At 34.1% G+C, this 19,312-nt stretch overlaps 1 protein-coding gene across 2 annotated transcripts in view; it reads left to right on the top strand.

Moving 5' to 3' along the window:
- The window catches only part of LOC135126067 (eyes absent homolog 2-like), a 128,888-nt gene that overhangs the window by 79,175 nt on the left and 30,401 nt on the right, over nucleotides 1–19,312 (top strand). The window lies entirely within an intron of this gene.

Genomic DNA, 19,312 nt, shown 5'->3' on the forward strand with positions numbered 1-19,312 from the left:
TAAAAAAATGTAGAGATAGTGATATGACAAGCACATTTACAAGAGTGTCTTCTTGCGACGGAGTATCCAGTGCGTGGAATGTACATTTTAATAACGAAGCAACAGAAATAACAGTGAAAATACAAACCAATAATAAATTGCTTTATTAAATACTTATGGCGTTGTATGTTTTACTAAAGATAATTGTCAAGTAGTTTAAGTGACACTTCCTTCAGCTGGCCATAAAATATCTTTAATTAGCTTCAACACGTTTTGGGCCATAAGCTGATTGTTTTGTGGTGAAAGTTTCAAGCTCAGCTGTATATTAACTAACGAAGTGTTATCAAGTAGCTACAAATTACACTTGGTTATGTAGCTGTCACAAAAATCACTACTTTGGAACTGCTGTCACTTCACGTAGTTAATTACGAGTGGTAATAATAGGTGTGGAATTTATCTATTTGAGCGATTTTGATTATAAAACAAACTTTCGCAGATTTTTTGTTGATAAAATTGCAATTATTGTGCATAAAAAATTGATTTGTTAGTTCGCGCACATTTTATTCATAGGAAATTTTATAGGCTATATTTTTTAATTAAGTTTATATTAGTTTCTTGCTTTCGTATCTACATTAAAAATCAGCAAAAAATATGTTACTGTTAAATATTGGATAAAGAAATGTGTTCTAAGCATGAATTTCACATATTATTATTATTAAAAAGCGCAGAGAGACGCTAAAAGGTGACACTTCGTTTCTTTCTGTGATACCAGCAGATAAAATTAGCTAATCACAAAAATTCCCTTTTATATATTTTATTCCTCAACTTGTGCATATGTTACAAACACAAGTCGAATTATTTAATGCAGTTTTTGGTGGGAAAAATATACCAACACCTTGAAGCACATGTTTGAAGTTTTGAAGTAGCTACGTAAGATTAGAGCGTATTTTTCCGAAATTGTTTCAAATTACTTCAAAAACAAAACACAAGGGGTCTCCAAAATACTTTAAAATTACTTCAAAAACAGGACATCGGGGACTCCCAAGATTCTTTCAAAGTATTTCAAAAACAGGACAGAAGGGGTCCCCGAGATAGATCAAAATTATTTCAAAATCAAGACAGTGGGAAATGCAAGATTTTTCAAATTACTTCTAGAACAAGGTGTCCTCGAGATTCTTTATAATTACTTCAAAAACAAAACACAAGATTCCCCGTGATACTTCCATTTTTTTTTTTAATTACTTCAAAAATAAGACACAAGGAGTTCCGGAGATTCTTTCTAGTGACTTCAAAAACAGGACACAAGGGAATTTGGATATTTTTAGAAACTTCAAAAACAAGACACGAGGCATCCTCCAGACACTTTAAAATTATTTCAAAAACAAGGGACAATTTGTCTCCGAGATTCTTAAAAATCACTTCAAAAACCAGACACAAGTAGTCTCCGTAATTTTTAAAATTACTTCAAAAAGACACCAGGAGCCGCCAATATTCTTTCTCAATACTTCTCAAGCAAGACAAAAGGTGTCTCCGAGATTCTCTTTCTAATTACTTCAAAAACCAGACACGAGAATCTTTAAATCTACTTCAAAAACAAAACACAGATGGACCCGAGTTTACATCAAATTATTTAAAAAACAAAGGACAAGGTGTTCGCGAGATTCTTCTTTATTACTTGAAAAATCAGAGACGAGATTCTTTAAAATTACTTCAAAACCAAAACACAGGTGGACCCACGTTTACTTCCAATTATTTAAAAAACAAAATACAAGGTGTTTGCGAGATTCTTTCTTATTACTTCAAAAACCAGACAAGAGAATCTTTAAAATTACTTAAAAAACAAGAGACCAGAAGCCCCCGAGATTCTTTCGAACTACTTCAAAATATAAACACAAGGCGTACCCGAGATTCTTTCAAATTACTTCAAAAATAAGACGTAAGGTGTCCACGAGATTTTTTCTAATGACTTTAAAAACAAAACACCAGGGTTTTCCAAGAATCTTTAAAATTACTTCAAACACAAAGGTACAATTTGTCTTCGAGATTCTTAATAATTACCTACTTCAAAAACCAGATGTAAGTGGTCCCCGTAATTTTTAAAATTACTTCAAAAAGACACAAAGAGCCGCCAAGGCTCTTTCTCATTATTTCTAAAGCAAAACAAAAGGTGTCTCCGAGATCCTCTTTCTAATTACTTCAAAAACCAGACATGAGAATCTTTAAAATTACTTCGAAACCAAAACATAGTTGGACCCGAATTTACATCAAATTATTAAAAAAAAAAGGACAAGATGTTCGCGAGATTCTTTCTTATTACTTCAAAAAGCAGACAAGAGAATCGTTAAAATTACTTCAAAAATAAGAGACCAGGTACCCCCGAGATCCTTTCAAATTACTTAAAAAAAAAAGACATAAGGTGTCCACGAGATTTTTTCTAATAACTTTAAAAACAAAACACCAGGGGTTTCCAAGAATCTTTAAAATTACTTCAAACACAAAGGTACAATTTGTTTTCGAGATTCTTAATAGTTACCTTCTTCAAAAACCAGATATAAGTGGTCCCCGTAATTTTTAAAATTACTTCAAAAAAAGACAAGGAGCCGCCAAGGTTCTTTCTCATTATTTCTAAAGCAAAACAAAAGGTGTCTCCGAGATCCTCTTTCTAATTACTTCAAAAACCAGACATGAGAATCTTTAAAATTATTTCGAAAGCAAAACATACGTGGACCCTAGTTTACATCAAATTATTAAAAAAAAATGACAAGGTGTTCGCGAGATTCTTTCTTATTACTTCAAAGAGCAGACAAGAGAATCGTTAAAATTACTTCAAAAATAAGAGACCAGGTACCCCCGAGATCCTTTCAAATTACTTCAAAAAAAAAAGACAAGGTGTCCACGAGATTTTTTCTAATGATTTTAAAAACAAAACACCAGGGGTTTCCAAGAATCTTTAAAATTACTTCAAACACAATGGTACAATTTGTCTTCGAGATTCTTAATAATTATCTACTTCAAAAACCAGATAGGTATAAGTGGTCCCCGTAATTTTTAAAACTACATACTTCAAAAAGACACAAGGAGCCGCCAAGGTTCTTTCTCATTATTTCTAAAGCAAAACAAAAGGTGTCTCCGAGATCCTCTTTCTAATTACTTCAAAAACTAGACATGAGAATCTTTAAAATGACTTCGAAACCAAAACATAGGTGGACCCGAGTTTACTTCAAATTATTTAAAAAACAAAGGACAAGGTGTTCACGAAATTCGTCCTTATTACTTCAAAAACAAGAGACCCCCCCCCCCCCCGAGATTCTTTCAAACTACTTTAAAATATAAACACAAGGGGCCCTCGAAATTCTTTCAAATTATTTCAAAAAAGAGACGTAAGGCATCCACGAGATTTTTTCTAATGACGTTAAAAACAAGACACCAGGGGTTTCCAAGAATCTTTAGAATTACTTCAAAAACAAGGTACAATTTGTCTCGAGATTCTTAATAATTACTTCAAAAACCAGTATAAGTTGCCTCCGTAATTTTTAAAATTACTTCAAAAAGACACCAGGAGCCGCCAAGATTTTTTCTCATTATACTTCCAAAGCACGACAAAAGGTGTTTCCGAGATTTTGTTTCTAATTACTGCAAAAACCAGACACGAGAATCTTTAAAATTACTTCAAAACCAAAATACAGGTGACCCTTAGTTTACATCAAATTATGTAAAAAACAAAGGACGAGTTGTTCGCGAGATTCTTTCTTATTACTTCAAAAACCGACAAGAGGATCTTTAAAATTACTTCAAAAACAAAAGACCTGTGGCCCCCGAGATTCTTTCAAACTACTTCAAAATATAAACACAAGGGGCCCTCGAAATTCTTTCAAATTATTTCAAAAAGGAGACGTAAGGCGTCCACGAGATTTTTTCTAATGACTTTAAAAACAAGACACCAGGGGTTTCCAAGAATCTTTAGAATTACTTCAAAAACAGGGTACAATTTGTCTCGAGATTCTTAATAATTACTTCAAAAACCAGTATAAGTGGTCCCCATAATTTTTAAAATTACTTTAAAAAGACACAAGGAGCCGCCAAGATTCTTTCTCATTACTTCCAAAGCAAGACAAAAGGTGTCTCGAAGATTCTTTCTAATTACTTCAAAATCCAGACACGAGAATCTTTAAAATTACTTCAAAAACAGAGTACAAAGGGTCCTCGAGATCCTTTAAAATTACTTCAAAACCAAAACACAGGTTTACTTCAAATTATTTAAAAAATTAAGACAAGGTGTTCGCGAGATTCTGTCTTATTACTTCAAAAACCAGACAAGAGAATCTTTAAAATTAATTCAAAAACAAGAGACCACGGCCCCCCGAGATTCTTTCAAACTAGTTCAAAATCTAAACACAAGGGGCCCTCGAAATTCTTTCAAATTACTTCAAAAACAAAACAAAATGTCGCCAAGATTCTTTCAAATGACTCCAAAAACAAGATATTTACCAGGGGATTCTGAGAATTTTTAAAATTACTTCAAAAACACTACCTCAGGTGCAACTACTTCAAAAACAACACATAAAGGGCTCCCGATGTACTTTACAATTACTTCAAAACAAAGACACCAGGGGGCCTGAGATTACTTTGAATTATTTCAAAAACAAGACACAAGGAGCCCGCAAGAATCTTTAAAATTACTTCCAAAATAAAACATAAGCTCTCACAGTATTGTATTAAGGTTCACCCAACGAATGACTACTTTCATGTTTTCTAAACGTTTCTGTTTTTCGTCTCTATCAAATTAACACAACAGTGATAAATGTTGTGACATTTTAATACGCATATGACTTTTTAAAAAATTAAACTAGGAAAATTAATGCATGAACTATTCCGGGCTCTCATTTGTACCTTAAGATCGAAAAAAAACTTGTCAAGTCTGCTTTGGAATTATTAAAAATGTATATATTATTTTGGACTGATATTAAATACCATTCAAAATTTTAAATTCAAGTCTAGATAGTTGACCTGTTTCTAGCTTTTTTTTAACATAATTTGTTGTAAATCACCTCATGATTTAAAGTCCTATTATTTAAAAATGTTTAAACAATTTTTCTGGGTTTTTGAATTTTTCAGACTCCAGTTTTTATTCATTTAGTGTCTTAAAATTGGCTTTCTAAAAATTAAAAATTCTCACAAATATTTTTTTTGGCAAATTCAGCATTATTAGAATTTGAAATTGTAGAATTAGTCACTATCGACAATTTGATTTTTAATTACATAGCTAATTCCAAATTGTATTTTTTTCTTTTTAAGACATTGACAAAAATTTTAAAATTTTGTGTTAAAAACTCACATTTCTGGTACTTGTTAAAATAAAACTAATTTTGGCAAATGACATACATATAAACAATAAAGGGCGGGTGGGCGGGGCTAGTACTTGATGAGATAAAATTGATTTTGGCAAATGACATACCTTCTAAGAAAAAAAAAAGGTATAGGGTATATCATTTGACAATTTGGTTTGACTTTATGTTTTATACAGGATGAGTTATCATTGACATATTGTAATAGAAAGGAAAAAAACTGAAAACAGATTATATTTTAAAAAATAACAAAATATAGAAAACAGGGAGAAATAATCTAAAAACATTCATCACATCATTCTAAAGTATGATTTTGGACTTACTTAGTACATTTTGCTCTGAGGTACAGAATTTATTATTAATTATTAAATAATTGATAAGAATTGAACACGCAAGACAAAAATAAAAACCGTTGGATAAAAATGATAAAGGAAACGTAAAAATAACAAATGGTAGATAAAAATAGCAGGTGTGGTATATAAAATAATAATGGGTCTCTAAGAAAAATACTCGTTTTAAAAAAATAATAAATGTACGGTAAAATGATTTAATGCTTGTTAAAAATAATAACTCTGTATAAAAATAAACGCCCTAGAAAGAGGATAAACGGGGATTAGGTACACATTCGACAGTAATAACAATCGTGTATATATTTTAAACTGTACATGGTCATATAAAAACAAAAACAATTTATGGTTTAAATAAATACACAAAATATATGTCAAAAAATATTCTGAAAGAATTGTGGTTTCAAAAAATTTAACGGGTTTTTTGTTAACAGTATTTTCGCTTTCATTATTCAACACGTTTTCTTCTAGAAAAGTAAAACTCTTCTTATTACATCGATTTCTGATTTTTTGACCTGCCTATTTTGACAGGGCTGCGGTGCTAACGCCAACATCAATTAATAATGTTACAGAAGATCGATGAAAGCTGCTAATAATGTGCAGAAAGCGTCTTGACAGTGAGAATTAATAATAAATTAATAAGTTAATTAGTAATTTATTGATGTGGAATTTTTCCAATCAGATTTATGGCGCCTTTTCGCTCCTAGAACTAAAACTTATTTAACTGCACCTTTTTATTTTCTTTTTTTTTATCTAGAACTTTTTTCTCTGTGTTCATTTTCCACACTAAATAACAGTTTACAATCCGGTTAAGCTCCAGACACAAACAAATATCATTGTTTTTTTAACTTTAGTTCAATTTTCTACATAAATAGTGAGGACCTTGTCCTCTACTCTTATTTTTCGTGGGTGATCTCAGCCTCAAACATTTTACTCAGATCTGTCATTTTTGTCATCGCTCGTAATAGAAAACTAAAAATACAAAATCACCAATCCATCACACTGTGACCACCACAATGAGCAAAAAATTTTGCGTCCTTTCCAAAGATTTCCTTCATTAAGGTCCCCATTACCAAACAGCCACCTCATAACACCGACCCGACAAAACAAAAACATTCATCACTCCTCAACAAGTTAACAAAGCATACGAAGTCCACTTCCGTCCCGTCCCGGCGGCCTTTTTTCCAAAACCATGCTAGCCCATCTCATTACCAGCCCGAGCAAACGCCCAGATCCCACATGGGTCACTTAGCCGTCGGACGGCGACGGATGGAAATCGCGCAAGAAAGACTCAACATCGATAGCGACCCAGTGGCGTACTAAAAATAAGCTGCGACATTGTAGTTTAATTAATATAGTTAGCAAAGCGCACATTTTATCTGCCGCCGCTTACTCTGCTCGAGCAGCGTCCGTGCGTGCTTAATAGTCGAATTCTTTCGATGAATAAACGAAAAGTTAATCATGTACTGATAATATATTTTTAATATAGTGTCCGTACTTGTGTACTTAAGTACCGTGTTATGTACGCTACTGCCAACGACGCCATAATAACAATATAGTAAAAATCCGTATACACAACATTTCATTCAGAGAATAGCGATATAACTGACCAGCACATTCAGCGTTACTTATAACGCAAGAGCGATTACTTACGGTGTTAGTATCATTACGCGTGTTAAAATAAAGAAAATCCGCGCAGTGGTGTGGGTTTTGCTGATGCACGGAGGCAAACGAACCAATGAGGCGAAATCGATGAAAGAAATGTCAAAATTGCAAACTTGCTTTTGTTTCAATTTGTTTTCTGTGAGCGTGTTGGAGTGAAAAAATAACGGTTTCAATTTGCCTGTGTAAAAATATTCATAAATATAGGAACCATTTAAAATAATAATCACAGTTCGATTAGTCAAGTACACACATTGCGAAAATTGTCAACTATTAAATGAGTTGGAGGACAACTAATCGATGACAAATTGTGGTTACTATCAGCACATACACACAACGCATTAAAATCCATCATGACAAAACAAGGTTGTTCTACAAGCTTACACTTTAAAGTGTACTTAACGAAGCCGATCTAGAGTATCCCCTTTCACTATTATTAAACCAAAAAACCCGCAATAATCGTCGCAAATAAAGCAAAAATCCCTTCGCTCCATTTACGCCCACATTTCCGTGCGACAAAGTGATTCATATCTTTTTAAGCGCTGATTTTTCAGCAATGTCAACATTGTAAGCCGTCCTGGACGACTGCCACGGTTTTCCTCTTATCTTCACTATTTATTTCTCCTCAATGAAATAATTTGAAAAATATTTCAAGCGTAAGGTGTAATTTAGCGTTTACAGCCGGTGCGAACACTTTGTAAATATTTTTATTAACGAATTATAGAGCAAATGTTTTGAATGATACCGAAATTTATTTGTTGGATCTAAATATTCGAAATTCTTGGCACACGTGGTCTTCATTTGGTACATGGACGCGTGCTGGTAATTTATAAGTGGGATCGGGGATTGGTTTTCGGCGGACTAATTGTTTGATTGTTTCACGTTTGGCATGCCCACTAATCTTCGCCGCCATTAAAACACAATTAATAAATACGAAGCATCTGCTGAGGTTCAGATTCGGATTTGCATAATTTAGATAGATATCCACATATCAGAAATTCTGATGTTTTGGTTTTGGTTTTGAATTATTCGTCTAATAAGTCGTGTTTATTTTGGGTTATTCTTCATAATCCGATTTTAGAGCTAATAGTCGGTAAATGCATAAATATTCAAAAGCGCAGTAGCTCCAAATTCCTCGACGAACTTCAAACACCACTTAGGTCCAAGTGGTAGGTTGTTCTTTCACACTTCAGACAGCTCGAGAAACAGCACCACGCCAGCCATTAACCGGTGTCAAAAATGCGCGAAAAAGCCATACACTCGGCTCCTAACAGCGTCATTGATGAATAGATAACCAACTACCGTTACCGTTTTAATTAGGCACCAGTGGTAAAAAACCCACAAATTGTCATTACTCGCAAATCATTAATTCCGGACACAGCAGCAATGATGGATTAGCGCGAAAAAAATCCGCATCATCTGTCCGATAATCATCAGCTAATTAGCGTCCGTTCATTAATTCCTCCTCGTTCCATAAAATCCGAAAATTCCTGTAAAATTTGTCGTTGATCTAATCGACAATGCACCCCCATGTCTTCGAGATGAAGAACACCCACGGAGCTCGCACTGACGATAATGAAGATTTGAAGATATGCAGGTTCATTATGCTTCGCCAGTTTGTCACATAAAGAATAAGTCCATAGAGCAGAAGAGGCCAGACTTATCTTTTAATATGTCACTTGCCATCCGCCATAAAAACATCACGCAGCGCTCTCTATCTTCACATCTTCGAGAAGAAGAAAGAAGCACGAAATTAATAGCGGTTTCGATGAATTGGGAATGTGGAGTTGCTCGAACAACGATAAATATGAATTTCGATGAGTTGGGTGCGATAGCTTGACGGCGAGTTATGATTTTTATGGATGGAGGTTTTGTTTTGGCCAATTAACGGCCAACGGACGCTATTTTCGCGATTTTCGACGGGGCAGGGCCGGCTCCGAATGCGCTTTCCGCCGAAGCCGGTCCTGGCTGCGGGTAGACCATTTTATTTCAGGCTCGTTAAAATGAACGCTTGTGTGAAACGGAAACGAACGTCGGATAGGTTTTATGCAATAACCATTAAAATAACAAAGTCGGAGGATTAATGCCTGGATACAATGTTTCGACGGGTTTTAGCGTTTATGAGCTTTTTCGAAATTCGGATTCATTGACGGGCTCGGGTTTCGGATTTCGAATTTTCGTCAGGTGTGTCTGTTGGTGTCTGCGCTCGTGCGACTTCATTGGTGGATGAAATGCGAGAAAAATTGATTTCTTTCGGCTTAAGCCGCAATTGTTTCTGCCTAATCGCGTCGAATGCAAAGCCAGGCTTGGAAAATTGAGGAAAGGTGGAAAGGGTTTTATGTTAATCGCTCGAGAACGACTAAACGAACGAATGTTCGAGTTTTTTGTTGTTGTAGTAATAACTGTTGCTTCCCATGGCGTAGTGACGCCGTGTATGTTTAGTTGAGAAACTTTATACAACTGATACGAAGTGTTTTCCATTTTCGTTTTTAAATTTCCTAATCCTTATCATTAATTTTGGAGCTTAATACTTGGTTTAAGAATATATTTGTTATTTAAAATAATGAAAATTAATAAAGCGAAAGTTTCTAATAAATCTATTGGAAAATAGGCGCTGACATTTATTTCATATGCGAGGGACGTTCTACGGAAATTACCTCACGATTGTTGTTTGTGTTGGTATTTATTTGCTGTTACAAGTGTTACTTCGATGGCATTCTTTGTTCAAAACAAGCGAAGTTTTGTCGGCTCGAAGGATCAAATTAATTAGAACATCTATTTAAACGGCATATCTTTTCTATCAAAAATGTATTCAATTGTTAATATAATTTGTGCGTAGATTTCTGAAATAAAATCAAAATTTTGCATTTTACAATTTGGCTATAATAAGTAAATATTCGGTCATCATCATCGATTGTCGTAATAAATAATTATAAGTACATATTCCATCATAATCCGTCATAGTCCGTGATCATTTGCCATAATAAGTAAATATTCATCATCGTCTGTCATAATCCGATAATAAATAATAAGTAAATTTTCCGTCGCTATCATTACCTATCATATACCATCATAGTCAATCATAGTTCTTCATAATTGCTCATAATCTGTTATAGCCCGTCATCATAAATAACCATAAGTACCGTCATCACCCGTCATAATCTGTTATCTTAGGTAATAATCCGTCATTGTCCGTTATCTTCATCATTATCGGCCGTCATAATCCAGTCATTACCATAGTCTGCCATTATGCGTAACAATCTGTCATATTCCTTTATGATCTGTCATTATCATCATCATAATCTGTTATGATAACTAATACCTAATAAGTAAATTTTCCCATTCTATTCCGTCATAGTTTGTTATAGTCATAATACGTCGTTGTTCGTCACTATCGTCATCAACTTTGATGATCCGTCATATTCTTTATCTTCCTTCGTCACTATAAATAGATAAATATTCTGTCATCATTATCGGCTGTCATAGACTGTCATCATCAGTGGCCATCATAAACTGTCATTATCAGCGGCCGCCATGGTACTGTCATTATCATAGTCTGTTATGATCCGTCATAATCATCGTCATCATCATCGTCATCATCGTCTAATATCTAATGCGTAAATTTTCCGTCGAAATTATTACCTGTCATAATCCGTCATAGTCAATAATAGTTCTTCATAATTAGTCTTAATCTGTCATGGTTCGTCATCATAAATGATTATAAGGAACATCATTACCCGTGATAATCCGTTATTTTAGGTAATAATCCTTCTTTTTCATCATCATCTTCCGTGATAATACTCATAATAAATAAATAGATATTCCGTCATAATCCGGTCATTATCATAATCTGCCATAATGCGTAATGATCTGTCATATTCCTTCATAATACGTCTTCGTGATCGTCATAATCCGTTATAATAAAAAACCTCTAATAAGTAAATTTTCACCTGTCCTATTCTTTCATAGTTCATCATAGTCGGTCATAATACCTCATAGTTCGTCGTCAACATCTTCCTTTGATAATCCGTCATATTCCTTGATAATCAGTTCATAATACATCACAGGCGGTCATCGTCCGTTTTCATCCGTCATATTCTGTTATAGTCCCCCATAGTCCATTGTAATAAATCAATTATTATTCCGAACTCGTTCTGTCATTATCATAGTCTGTTATAATCCGTCATAATTCGTCATAATCATCATTATCATCATCTGATAATATCTAATATCTAATAAGCAAATTTTCCGTCGCCATCATCACAAGTCATAATCGATCATAGTCGGTCATAATACATCATAGTCCGCCATCGTTATCATCCATGATAATCCGTCATATTCCTCCATAATCGAGTTATAATACATCATCCGTCATAGTCCGTCATCATCCGTCATAATAAGTAAATATTTGGTCATCTTCATCGTCCTCCGTAATCCGACATGGTTCGTCATAATGTGTCATAATTCGCCAATCTGTCATAGTTCGTAATAATAAATAAAAAGTAAATTTTTCTGTCACCATCATTATCCGTCATATTCCGTCATAGTCGAATCATATTTCTTCATAATTAGCCATAATCTGTCCTAGTTCATCGTCATAAATTATCATATGCAACATCATTACCCGTCATAATCCGTTATCTTAGGTAATAATCCGTCTTTTTCGTTGTCAACCTCCGTGATAATACTGATAATAAATAAACAGATATTCTGTCATAATTCAATCATTGTCATAGTCTGTCCTAATGCGTAATAATCTGTCATAATCCGTCATTATCATCATCATAATCTGTTATAATAAATAATAGCTTATAAGTCAATTTTCCGCCGCCATTATCATTCGTCTTTTGACCCGTCCTATTTCGTCATAGTTTGTCATAATCATGATCTTTGATAATCCGTCATATTCCTTCATGATCGATTTATAATACATCATAGCCCATCATAGACCGTCATAGTCGGTTATCGTCCGTCATCATCCTTCATATTCTGTTATAGTTTGTAATTATCATAGTCTGTTATAATCTGTCATAATCATCGTCATCATCATCTCATATCTAATAACTAAATTTTCCGTCGCCATCATTACCTGTCATATTCCGTCAAAGTCATAGTTCTTCATAATTAGTCATAATCTGTAATGGTTCGTCGTCATAAATAATTTTAAGGAACATCATCAGCCGTGATAATCCGTTATCTTAGGTAATAATCATTCTTTTTCATCATCATCTTCCGTGATAATACTCATAATAAATAAATAGATATTTTGTCATAACCCAGTCATTTTCATAATCTGTCATAAGGCATAATGATCTGTCATATTCTTTCATAATACGTCTTCATGATCATCATAATCCGTTATAATAAATAATCGCTAATAAGTAAATTTTCCAACGTCATTATCACCTGTCTTTTCACCTGTCCTATTCCTTCATACTTCGTCATAGTCGGTCATAATACGTCATGGTCCGTCATCATCATCTTTGATAATCCGTCATATTCTTTCATAATCAATTCATAATATATCACAGTCGGTCATCGTCCGTTATCATCCGTCATATTCTGTTATAGTCCCCCATAGTCCATTGTAATAAATCAATTATTATTCCGAACTCGTTCTGTCATTATCATAGTCTGTTATAATCCGTCATAATCTGTAATATTTTTTCATAATTCGTTATAATCATCATCATCATCATCATCTGATAATATCTAATAAGTAAATTTTCCGTCGCCATCATCACAAGTCATAATCGATCATAGTCGGTCAAAATACATCATAGTCTGCCATCGTTATCATCCATGATAATCCGTCATATTCCTCCATAATCGACTTATAATACATCATCATCCGTTATAGTCCGCCATCATCCGTCATAATAAGTAAATATTTGGTCATCTTCATCGTCCCCCGTAATTCGACATGGTTCGTCATAATGCGTCATAATTCGCCAATCTATCATAGTTCGTAATAATAAATAAAAAGTAAATTTTCCCGTCACCATCATTACCCGTCATATTCCGTCATAGTCAATCATAGTTCTTTATAATTACTCATACTCTATCATAGTCCGTCGTCATAAATTATCATATGTAACATCATTACCCGTGATAATACTGATAATAAATAAATAGATATTCCGTCATAATCCAATCATTATCATAGTCTGTCATAATGCGTAATAATCTGTCATAATCCGTCATTATCATCATCATAATCTGTTATAATAAATAATATCTTATAAGTAAATTTTCCGCCGCCATTATCATTCGTCTTTTGACCCGTCCTATTTCGTCATAGTTTGTCATAGTCGGTCATAATACCTGGTCATCATCATCATCATCATGATGATGATGATGATCTTTGATAATCCGTCATATTCCTTCATATTCGTCATAGTCCATTGTAATAAATCAATTATTATTCGAAATCATCCGTTATTATAATCCATTATCATACGTCATATTCCATCATCTTCATCATCCTCCGTCATTATAAATAGGCAACTATTCTGTCATCATGAGAGACCATCATAAATCGTCATTATCAGCGGCCACCATAGCCCTGTCATTATCATAGTCTGTTATAATCATTATCTGTGATATTCCTTCATAATTCGACATAATCATGATCATCATCATCTAATAAGTAAATTTTCCGTCGCCATCATCACCTGTCATGATTCGTCATAGTCGGTCATAATACATCATAGTCCGCTATCATCATCATCCATGATAATCCGTCATTGTCAGTCATCATCTGTCATAATAAGTAAATATTCGGTCATCTTCATCGTCCCTCCTAATCCGACGTGTTTCATTATAATGCGTCATGATTTGCCAATCTGTCATAGTTCGACATAATAAATAAAAAGTAGATTTTCCGTCACCATCATTACCTGTCACATTCCCTCATAGTCCATCATAGTTCTTCATAATTAGTCATAATCTGTTATCTTAGGTAATAATCCGTCTTTTTCATTGTCATCATCCGTGATAATACTGTTAATAAATAAATATAATATATTCCGTCATAATCCAACCATTATCATAGTTTGTCATAATGCGTAATAATCTGTCATAATCCGTCATTATCATCACCATAATCCGTTATAATAAATAATATCTTATAAGTAAATTTTCCGCCGGCATTATCACCCGTCTTTTGACCCGTCCTATTTCGTCATAGTTTGTCATAGTCGGTCATAATACCTCATCATCATCATGATCTTTGATAATCCGTCATATTCCTTCATATTCTGTTAAGAGTTCGTCATAGTCCATTGTAATAAATCAATTATTATTCGAAATCATCCGTTATAATCCATTATCATACATCATATTCCATCATCTTCACCGTCCTTCGTCATTATAAATAGGTAACTATTCTGTCATCATTATTGACTGTCATAAACTGTCATCATAAATCGTCATTATCAGCGGCCACCATAGCCCTGTCATTATCATAGTCTGTTATAATCAGTCATTATCTGTAATATCTCTTCATAATTCGACATAATAATCATCATCATCTAATAAGTAAATTTTCCGTCGCCATCATCACCCGTCATAATTCGTCATAGTCGGTCATAATACATCATAGTCCGCCATCATCATCATCCATGATAATCCGTCATTGTCCGTCATCATCTGTCATAATAAGTAAATATTCGGTCATCTTCATCGTCCCTCCTAATCCGACATGTTTCGTTATAATGCGTCATAATTTGCCAATCTGTCATAGTCCGACATAATAAATAAAAAGTAGATTTTCAGTCACCATCATTACCTGTAATATTCCGTCATAGTCAATCATAGTTCTTCATAATTAGTCATAATCTGTCATAGTCCGTCGACATAAATAATCATAAGTAACATCATCTGTCTTTTTCATCTTCATCTTCCGGGATAATACTGATAGTAAATAAATAGATAATACGTCATAGTCTGTTATCTTCATCATTATCCGTCATCATTATCGACCGTCATAATCCGTCATAATAAATTATATCTAATAAGTAAATTTTCCGCTGTCATCACCCGTCGTCATAGTTTGTCATAGTCGGTCAAAATATGTCATAGTTCGTCATCATCATCTTTCATAATCCGTTATATTCCTGTATAATCGATTCATAATACGTCATAGTCCTTTGTAATAAATCAATTATTATTCCGAAATCATGGCGTCATAATCCGTTATCGTACATCATATTCCATCATCTTCATCATTATCCGTCATTATAAATAGGTAACTATTCTGTCATCATTATCGGCTGTCATAAACTGTCATCATCAGCGGCCATCATAAATCGTCATTATCAGCTGCCACCATAGCCCTGTCATTATTATAATCTGTTATAATCAGTAATTATCTGTAATATTCCTTCATAATTCGACATAATCATCATCATCATCTAATAAGTAAATTTTCCGTCGCCTTCATCACCCGTCATAATTCGTCATAGTCGGTCATAATACATCATAGTCCGCCATCATCATCATCCATGATAATCCGTCATTGTCCGTCATCATCTGTCATAATAAGTAAATATTCGGTCATCTTCATCGTCCCTCCTAATCCGACATGTTTCGTTATAATGCGTCATAATTTGCCAATCTGTCATAGTCCGACATAATAAATAAAAAGTAGATTTTCCGTCACCATCATTACCTGTCATATTCCGTCATAGTCAATCATAGTTCTTCATAATTAGTCATAATCTGTCATAGTCCGTCGACATAAATAATCATAAGTAACATCATCTGTCTTTTTCATCTTCATCTTCCGGGATAATACTGATAGTAAATAAATAGATAATACGTCATAGTCTGTTATCTTCATCATTATCCGTCATCATTATCGACCGTCATAATCCGTCATAATAAATTATATCTAATAAGTAAATTTTCCGCTGTCATCACCCGTCGTCATAGTTTATCATAGTCGGTCGTAATATGTCATAGTTCGTCATTATCATCTTTGATAATCCGTTATATTCCTGTATAATCGATTCATAATACGTCATAGTCCTTTGTAATAAATCAATTATTATTCCGAAATCATGCGTCATTATCCTTTATCATACATCATATTCCATCATCTTCATCTTCCTTCGTCATAAGGAATAGGTAAAAATTCTGTTATCATCATCGGCTGTCATAAACCATTGTCATAAGACGCCGCCATAGTTCTGTCATTATCAAATCTGTTACAATCCGTCATTATCTATGATATTCCTTCATAATTCGTCATAATCATCATCATCTAATAATATCTAATAAGTAAATTTTCCGTCGCCATCATCACCCGTCATAATCTGTCATAGGCAGTCATAATACAGTCTGCCATCATCATCATCACCATGCGTTATAATCTCTTATAATGGATCATAATTATTCCGAAATCATCACCCGTCATAATCCGTTGTCATACGTCACAGTCGGTCATCTTTGTCATCCTCCGTCCTTATAACTAGTAAAATACCGTCATCGTCATAATCCCCGTCATTATCATAGTTTATCATAATCCCTCATAAAGTGTTATATTCCTTCATAATCAGTCATTATCATCATCCGTTATAATAAATGATATTTAATAGTAAATTTTCTGTCGCCATCATTACTTCATAATCCGTCATAGTTGGTCATAATACGTCATATGCGTCATAGTCCGCTATCATCATCATCCGTGATAATTCGTCATACTTAATCCGTCATCATCATCATACTTCGTCGTAATAAATAATAATAAGTAAATTTTCCCTCACCACCACCCGTCCTCTAATCTCTAATCCGTCATAATATGTCATAATATGTCATAGTTCGTCATCATCAACATCCGTCGTAGTAAAAAATGTTAAGTAAATATTCCGTCACCATTATCATCCGTCACAATCCTTTATCATTGCGTATAATCTGTCATCGTCCTTGATAATCAGTCAAATACGTCATAGTCCATCATCTTCATCATCATCCGTCATAATCTATTATAATGCGTCATAGTCCGTCATAGTTTACCATCCGTCATACTAAATAATAATGAACAAACATTTTCCATTATCATTATCATCTGCATCATTCGTCATCATCATCGTTCGTCATAAACTGTCATGGTCGGTTATAATCCGTCATCACCATTATCATCCGTCACCATTATCACTCGTCATAATCCGTCATAATGACTGTTTCTTCGTCAAAATCAGTTACAATCTGTCATAGTGCGTGACCATCACTTCTTTCACAATCCGTTATCATAGGTTAGAATTCATCCTCTGTCATAATAAATAAGTAAATATTATTCCGTCATCATCGGTCGTCATAATTCATCCTAATTCGTCATAGTCGGTCAAAATACGTCATCGTTCGTCATCATCATCGTCATCAGTGATAGTTTGTTATAACAAATCATATTTATCATTCGCCATAATCCCGTCATTATCATAATCTGTCATCATAATACATCATACGATATTTTTCAAAAATATACATAATTCCAAATATTGTCTACAAAAACATAAATTATCAAATTGATAATTTCTCAGTCATTTAACTTCAAATTAAAAAAAAAAGTTTTAATGTTTTCGTCGATTATTTAATAAGTATTTTATGCAAATATTAACAACAATTCTGATATTCTGGAACTATTGGAACAACAACAAACTTGCGTTTTTCCAAAAGTTGTTTTACAATTTTTTGCAGGCAATTACGTTCAAGATTCAAAGATATTGGATAAAATAATATTCAGTTAAGCTTTGCTTGCAGCAACGAATTCAACATTTTTTCAGGTGACGTCACGAACTTTCCTAAGGGATAAATGCATAAATTTGAATTTTGGAAAGACCGATAGTTAGAATAGTAATGCGTTAATTCAGAGTTAAGAGTAGGCCATGTGACAAGTTTTCAGATGACGTCATCACTTTTTTGGAACAAGTGAATAGACAAATTTTGATTAGCATTAGTAATGAACTATTTGATTAGAAAGTGTCGTTCATATTTACTACATTTGCTACTAAAACATGTTACATGGTTGACCGGCGACGTAAATGAGTGTTTACGCCAGCAGAGCAAGCACAAAGATCTACCATTACGCTTTACTGGGATAATAATTTTCATTTGTGTCCATGGCGGAAAAACGTTGCTATAGCAATAAAAATTTCTCCGAGTACGAAAACATACGAAAATCAAATTTTAACCTTGGAAAAAAGTTACACGACTGAGGTGATGTGGAGGTTGCTGGAATTGAGTGACACAGAAGCCCAAATGCCAAAACTACAAAAGATTGCGTACTCCGGAGTTCGGCGGACGCCACTGTCGCAATTATGTCATCACCCTGCCAGCGTAATCGGCTTAGCCCAAACCCCGAAAAAGATTACGCCGCTACCGCTTTTGTGTCGCCAACCGGCAAAAAGGCTACAAGAACAACATCCCGAAAACAAAGGCAGATTTTCGCCGTGAAGAAATAAAGGGTGCTTGCACGACCTCTCTCTGTTGACAATTATGTTTATGTGCTGTTAGATATACTAATCTTGAGAGAGACAGGGCTTTACATTCCAGCAGGAGATAAGATCGCACCTGTAGTTGTGCTGGTCTTTATAAAACATCTCTGGTTTTAGTGTTTGAGTTATACACTTTCTAGATGCCACCTTCTTTAGATAATTTATCTTGTCGCCATCGTGTAAGCTCGGAGGCGGTGGCGTACATTAATTATTATTAAAGATTGAACGAGACAAATTGCGGAGGAGAGAACGATTTTTGATTTGAGATTTCGTGGAGAGAGGAAATTTTTCAGATGGGCGCGATCGTAAATTACGGACACATAAAAAGATAATAAAACGTGGGGAATGGAAGGTTTTTTAAATTGTTAGACTTTGGAAAGGTACGTTTTCGAGTGACGGTGTTTTATTGAGACGTGCTTGAATTTTATAACTGTTTCGATGTGATCAAATCGGGCGGACGTCGCGGCAGGTGTGGGGAAGCGGC

Source organism: Zophobas morio, unplaced genomic scaffold, assembly GCF_036711695.1.
Source record: "Zophobas morio isolate AGI-343-1 ecotype UQ-CSIRO unplaced genomic scaffold, CSIRO_AGI_Zmor_V1 ptg000010l, whole genome shotgun sequence".
Taxonomy (NCBI): Eukaryota; Metazoa; Arthropoda; class Insecta; order Coleoptera; family Tenebrionidae; genus Zophobas; species Zophobas morio.